The sequence below is a fragment of the Trichosurus vulpecula genome, chromosome 6 (assembly GCF_011100635.1).
Source record: "Trichosurus vulpecula isolate mTriVul1 chromosome 6, mTriVul1.pri, whole genome shotgun sequence".
In the NCBI taxonomy this organism is placed as follows: domain Eukaryota; kingdom Metazoa; phylum Chordata; class Mammalia; order Diprotodontia; family Phalangeridae; genus Trichosurus; species Trichosurus vulpecula.
In genome coordinates, this window is record NC_050578.1 from 196757587 (window position 1) to 196764256 (window position 6670).

At 41.8% G+C, this 6670-nt stretch overlaps 1 pseudogene; it reads right to left on the bottom strand.

Annotated features, from left to right (window-relative positions):
- Window positions 1–5611: 5611 nt before the first annotated feature.
- LOC118854876 lies at window positions 5612–6021 on the bottom strand (annotated as a pseudogene).
- Between the last annotated feature and the right edge of the window lie 649 nt (window positions 6022–6670).

A 6670-nucleotide genomic window follows, 5' to 3' on the forward strand; every position in this document is an offset into this window, starting at 1 on the left:
TGTATTTGATCCCAAAGGTAATAGGGAGCTGGTGGAGTTTAATGAGCAGATGAAAATCACTTCCAGCCATGGGGAGGATAGATTGTAGAAGGGGAAAGACTTGGTTCAGGGAATTTTTTTTTCCCTAAGTAAGTCACTTTAGCTCCCTATGTCTCTGTTTCCTCTTTTGGAAAGTGAGAATGATAATCCCTCTCCTTTTCACCTACAAAGGGTCAAAGGATGTAAAGTTTAGGAAAGTTCTTTGAAAAAAATTAGAAACAATGCACAAATGTAAACGTTAGCATTACTTTTCTTTTGGCAGGGGTGAGGGTAGGAGGCTCTCTGTATGTTTTAGATTTTGAGTTTATGGAACCACTAGAATTTTAATGGAGCATCTAGGTGGCACAGTGGATAGAGTGCTGGGCCTGGAGTCAGGAAGACTCTTCTTCCTGAGTTCAGCTTCAGCCTCAGACACTTACTAGCTATGTGACTCTGGGCAAGTCACTTTACCCTGTTTGCCTCAGTTTCCTCATCTATAAAATGAGCTGGGAAGGAAATGTCGAATCACTCCAATATCTTTGTTAAAAAACAAACAAACAAACCTCAAATGGGGTCATAAAATTCAAATACAACTGAAAAATGAATCAACAACAACAAGAATTTTAATAAACTGGAAATTCAGATTACCCCGTAACTGCAAACCTTTACCCTACTAGCCGTCCGTTTTAGCTTCATAGTTCTAGAGCTGCAAGGGGCCTCAGAGAGGCAATCCCCTTGTTTTAGTGATGAGGAACTGAGGCCCAGAGAGGTTCAGCAATTTGCCCAAGTTTACACAGGTAGTAAGCACCAAATCACAATTTGAACTTGGTTCCTCTAACATGAGAACCAGTGCTCTTCTAGACAACACTGTCTTCAATTCTTAGTTTTCCAAAGGCTCCTTGAATCCTCTCTGTCCCCCCTTTATTCTTCTGATGCTGTTTTATGCCTTTTGGAGATTCTGTGTAACCTTCTTCTTTCTTCAAGTGGCAGATTGCCGACCAACTAATTGGCTGGATGCCTGGTGATTTAGAGGGGAGAGAGATGAGGTAAAGGGCTGATGAGAGGCTGAAAAAAATCCAACTAGCTGAACACAACCTTATTTTTACCCTAGCTAGAATAAAATGTAAAAAGAAATGTGTTCTGGTTTATTTTCTGTGTATCCTTTTTGGAGAAACCATTTGGGAAGAGAAGAGGATGGAGATCAACTGCTTGCTCATGCACCATATTAAGACCATATTTAGTTCTAGAGAAAATACTTGGGAATACAGAATTTTTTTCATAAGCTTAGCAGACAAAAATTATTTGAATTTTATGGATAAGAATAATGTAAACTCATGTTTTAAATGTGTTGGTAATGATAAAGTATGCATTTGTCAAATAAAATTCCTTGCTGTGATAAAGTGGATCATTTCTTAGGTCCATAACAAATTATGCCTCACTTGAACTGTTTTCACATTTCTCTTTCCTAATATTTCTGTTATCTCCATTAGGGATTAGAATGATTAATGTCGTTTAATCGGTCTGTTAAGCACTTCAGTTAATGTGTGAGCATACAAAGCATCATAAGTCATGAGAAAGTGACAGAGCAGTACTCTTAGAATGTATGCAGGATGTGAAATTGATGTTCTTATGTTTTGACTTAAGATTGGACTCTGGCTAATGGATGCAGCAACAGAAGGGCAATCAACAAAATCATGAATTGGGCTTTATTTTACATGCCTGTTCTCCAAGCTACTTGATGGTATAGTGTATTGTAGTAGGCAGAATTGGAATCTGAACTGACACATCCTATCTCTGATGTATACTGGCTGTGTGACCCTAGGCAAATTGCTTAACCCCTTTGTATCTCAGTCAACTCATTCAAAGTATAAATTGGAGAACTCTTTCAGACTTACATTGGCAAAGGGAGTTCCCTCCCTAAGAGTTCTCTGCACCAGTGAAATCAGCTTTGAATAAAAATAATTTTTTGGCTTAAGCTGGAGTTTCTGCTTTTAGTCATTAGTAAATAAAAAGGTGTTTGTATTTCAAAAGTATATGTGAGGTTGTTTCTTATGTACTAAGAAGCCAAGTTTAGCAAATGTATTCAGGGATTAACCAGTGTAATAAGACCTAAAAGATTTGCTTATTGATCCTTGAAAGATAAACAGTTAACACATTGGGATGTTCTTTGGACAGCCAAAGTTCCATCTTTAACAGTGGTGTATATACTATACACCAATAATTCCAGAATTCATGATTTCATTGATTACCTCTGGTGATAAAATGGCATTCTCTCCACTAGTAGATTGTGTCCATAAGTTGCTATGGCTGAAAAATATTTATGTCCTGCTGGCCAAATATCTGATAATAAGATTCTTTGTACTTAACTAGGCTGCTTCTCAGAGAGCAAACTCATAGTGGGTTAACTAGCCTCTGCTTTGGGCCTTCCTAGCTTGATAGAACCTGCTATACTTTATTGTCTGGGGAATAATTTTTGAGAACCCAATTTTATTTCCAAGCCAGAGTGAGGTACTGAAGAAGAACTTTTGTGGAGAATTAATGTATAAAATTTAAAAGTTAAAAAAATAATAATATGAGATAGTAGTTAATTCTATAGAGGAAAAAATAATACAACTTGAGGTCAATAATAACTCGCATTTCTATGATGCTTCATTGTTCTCAAAGCACTTTCCTCACAACATCCCTATAAAGTAGGTGGTATAAATATTACCCCCATTTCACAGATGGTAAAACTGAGGTTCAAGGATTATGGCCTGCCTTGGGAGCTTGAATATCTAGAAATAAGATGAGGGATCCAGGATACCATATCCATGAAAGTAGAAAGGAACTGAGTTCTCAACTTTCTTTGTTCATTTTCCATCATTTCTCTGCCCTCGATATCACAGGAAAGCAAATGGATTTGTTTTTTTTTTCTCACCAGCTTCCAGATTTAAGCATTTCAAGAAGCAGTACAAAATCAGTGGAGATTGGCTTAGAGGGAGGTATGGGAGTGGTGGTCTCTGTGAGGTAAGGAAGTTTCAAAATTTCAACATGTAGAAAAGAATCAGAGGATGTTTATGGGCAAAGTATCAGGGCTAGATGAGGATGAAGAAGGAGAAAGAATGGCCCTGCGACCCCACATAGCCAGTAGTTCTATCAAGAGAGGCAGAGGTGGGCCTCCTACACTGAACTGAACAAACGTGAAAGAATTGGAAAATAAATCAGGTATAGATACAGGAACAACCAAGTACACGTGAAGCCTAGGTGAACAAAGGGAAAGAAGCAAGGTATAATGTGTAGATTTGGAGTATGGGAACCTGCTCTGCTCATGGTTACTTATGTGACCTTGGACAAGTCACTTCCTTCGGGCTTCAGCTTCCACCTCTGTAAAAAGAAGGGATTGGAGAGATGATCTGAGGTTCCTTCCAGTTCTCACAACCTAAAACTATACCTATTGGCATAGCTTCCTCTCAGTGACAAGCAGGTACATGCATCCTCTTACTTCTGTAATAAGAGTTGACATTTACATAGTGTTTTAAAATCTACTAAGCATCTTATATATATATATATGTATACATATATATATTATTTCATTTGATCTTCACTGAAGTACTGTAAATATTACTATCATACATTTGAAGCTGATAGAGGCTGTGATTCACCCAGGGTCACCAGGTGAGTGTCTAAGGCACAATAGGAACCCAGAAGTTCCTCAGTCCCAAGTCCCCCATGTTATACACTACACAGCCAGCCACTCTTAAGCCAGCCAGAATGAACCTGCTGGGATTGGGGATGTAAACACTGATTGCTGGTATAATAAAAACACAAAAAAGTCCTTCCTGGTATTATTTGGATTTGGAGAATAAGCAAGAGTTGGCTCATCTCGTAAGACTTTGGGGTGAGCTATTTGATGATCATCTGGGGGAAAAGGAAGTGTGATTTCTGGCTTGAGTCCAATATATGTCCAAGCCCAGCAAACCAATGTTTAGCCGCTTAATGGAGACTCTGGGAGCCATCTGCCATTCTCCTCATCAATCTGATGACTTGCTTTATCTGCCTACTGTCGAAGAAAAAGAGTCAAGTAAACTAACATTTGGGGCAAATGGCTTGCCTGCTATACTTGGCTAATATTTTACCGCTAATCTGCTAAAAACAGAGGCTTCCCAATTTGTAAACTTGTGTTTGATAAGCTCCTTATAGGGTAAGCAGCAGAAGAAAACAAATGGTCCTTCACTCACCCCCATACCTACCCATCCCATCCAATTTGCTTAAACAAAGTTCACCCTGTGCTTTTCCAAAATGATCCCCAAATTGGTAAACGTTGCATAATTTTAGTTTTCCAGCCACGGAGCCTGCACTTGGTCATTAATATTTTGGGTTGGGTGCCATCAAGGTAATAATGAAGCAGGTGTTTATATATCATTTTGCACGTGTAAGCATTAGCTCATTTGATCCTCATGATAACCCAGTGAGGTAGGAGCAGAGATAAAAGCAGAAACAGAGAAGTTCAAGACAGATTTTTACCAGTGCCTGAGGGCGTCTTATCACTAACTGGCCAGGTGCAGGGTCTGACTTCAAAAAGACCTGAAAAGGTCCCTGGGACAATGGCTTAGAGTCAAGATTCCTTCCTGCAGGGGTGGAGATGTAGCACAGATTTCAGTTGAAGATCAGCTTCAAATGGCAGATGGTCCAGAAGAAGCGTTTCAGGAGAGATACTAGTGGTTGACAGTACCACAGCAGACCAGAAAATCACAGCACAACAGAGCAAATAGTCCAGTAATGGACATGACCATGTGACAACACAGCAGGCTGCCTCCCTCCCATCCCCAACTGATGATAACAACAAACCAGCAGATGATATCAGTGACCCTGATGGGGGAAGCAGTAAGCAAAAGTATCAGAATCAGGTGGGTGTCCAGCTGGGATACTGCCCTAGGTGTATCCCTGACAGGGGGTATTCCTTATACTCATGGCCTCTTCCCTACATATGTCCTCTTCTCCAAGTGTTCCCTAGCCATGCTTCCCCCATGTATATTTTATTCTTTCTAAATCACTCTGCATGCTCTCCAGCCATTCTCATCCCACAGGAACTTCAGACAATGCCCCTGGGAATCATTCTCGGCACTGATAGGTAAGTTTTTACCTTATCTTGAGCAGAAAGACTTCCACATATCTTCCTCACCACTATTTCCAAACCACTCACCTCTGGCCATAATCCTCGTCTCTTCCTCCCTCCCTAGAAATACAGAGCTATTGGAGTTGACCGAGTACTGAAGTCACATGGTCACGTATGAGCTTAAGGAAAATTATTTTGGCAGCAATGTATAGGATGAATTGTAGTAGGGAGAGACTTGGGGCAGTGGGACCAATTCAGAGGCTATTGCAGCAGTCTAGACGACAGCGCATAAAGGTCTGAACTAAGGTGGTAGCTATCTTTTTTTTTTTTGAACTGTATCAAAAGCTTTTATTAACAATTTGACATCACCAAGCTCACCATGCACCCAGAGGAAGGAACGATAGCTTCAGGGACGGGACTGGAGATTTGGTTACGTTCCATCATGGATGCTCCAAACTCACTGGGGACAGACAGCTCGTCATGGGATGTCCTGCTCACTTAGGGCCACCGGTTCTTAAGCTCCTCCACCAACTGCCCCGGCTCGGGAAACTTCAGTTTTCGTGGGGGCCCCTTCTTAATGCCACTCCAGAGCTCCACCCGGCTGCCGTCGGGGCGCTGCAGCGTCACCTCGAAACTGCTCCGGCGGGGCTTGGCTGGGTTCAGCAGCACCGGCAGCTCCGGGCGGGCGAGGCGCAGCGCCTGACTTATCGCTTCCGCGTGGCGTGCGTACACGCGTCAGCTCCGGCAGTGCTCAATGACCACGCGGGCCTCTCCCACGCCCGCATCGCCGCCCTGAGCCAGCTTCTCCGGCTTCTCGGCTTCCCCGTCTGCTGCCGCGTCCGCCTTGCGCTTCCTCCCGCGAGGAGCCATAGCCCGCCTGGGAAACGACGCACGTGGAGACGCGATCCACAGCTGTGTGGGGTGGTAGCTATCTTAATGAAGATAAGGAGTTGCATGCAAGAGATATTATGAAGGTAGAAATGCCAAGGTTTGGCAAATGATAAGGGGTGAGGGATAGTGAGGATTCCAGAATAATGTGGATATTATAAAATTAATACACTGAAAAGATGATGGTGTCTTTGGCAGAAAAGGGAAGTTTGAAAGAGGTGAGATTTTAGAGGAAAGATAATGAATTTAGTAAAATGTCTCTAGGATATCTAGTTTGAAACATAGGTAGGCAATTGATGATGTGGGACTAAGGTTCAGGGCACAGACTGGGACTAGATATACAATTCTATAAGTCACAAGCACAGAGATGAAAGTGAAGTCTTTGGGAGCTGATGAGTTTACCAATTTATGTAGAGGGAGAAAAGAAGAGTGGCTAGGACAGAACCTTGGGGTACACCCACAGTTAGGGGGTATGATGTGGATGATTAAAGGAGGCTGAAGAGGAGTGATCAGACAAACAGTGGGCAAAACATTTTTCCAGAAAATATTGGAAATTAGAGGAGAGAAATCACTTTCTTTTGGGAATATTAAGAAAGTTTTTGTGGAGGAGGTGGCACCTAAAGGAATTGGACCTTGAAAGAAGGGAGGAATGTATACATGTAGAAATGA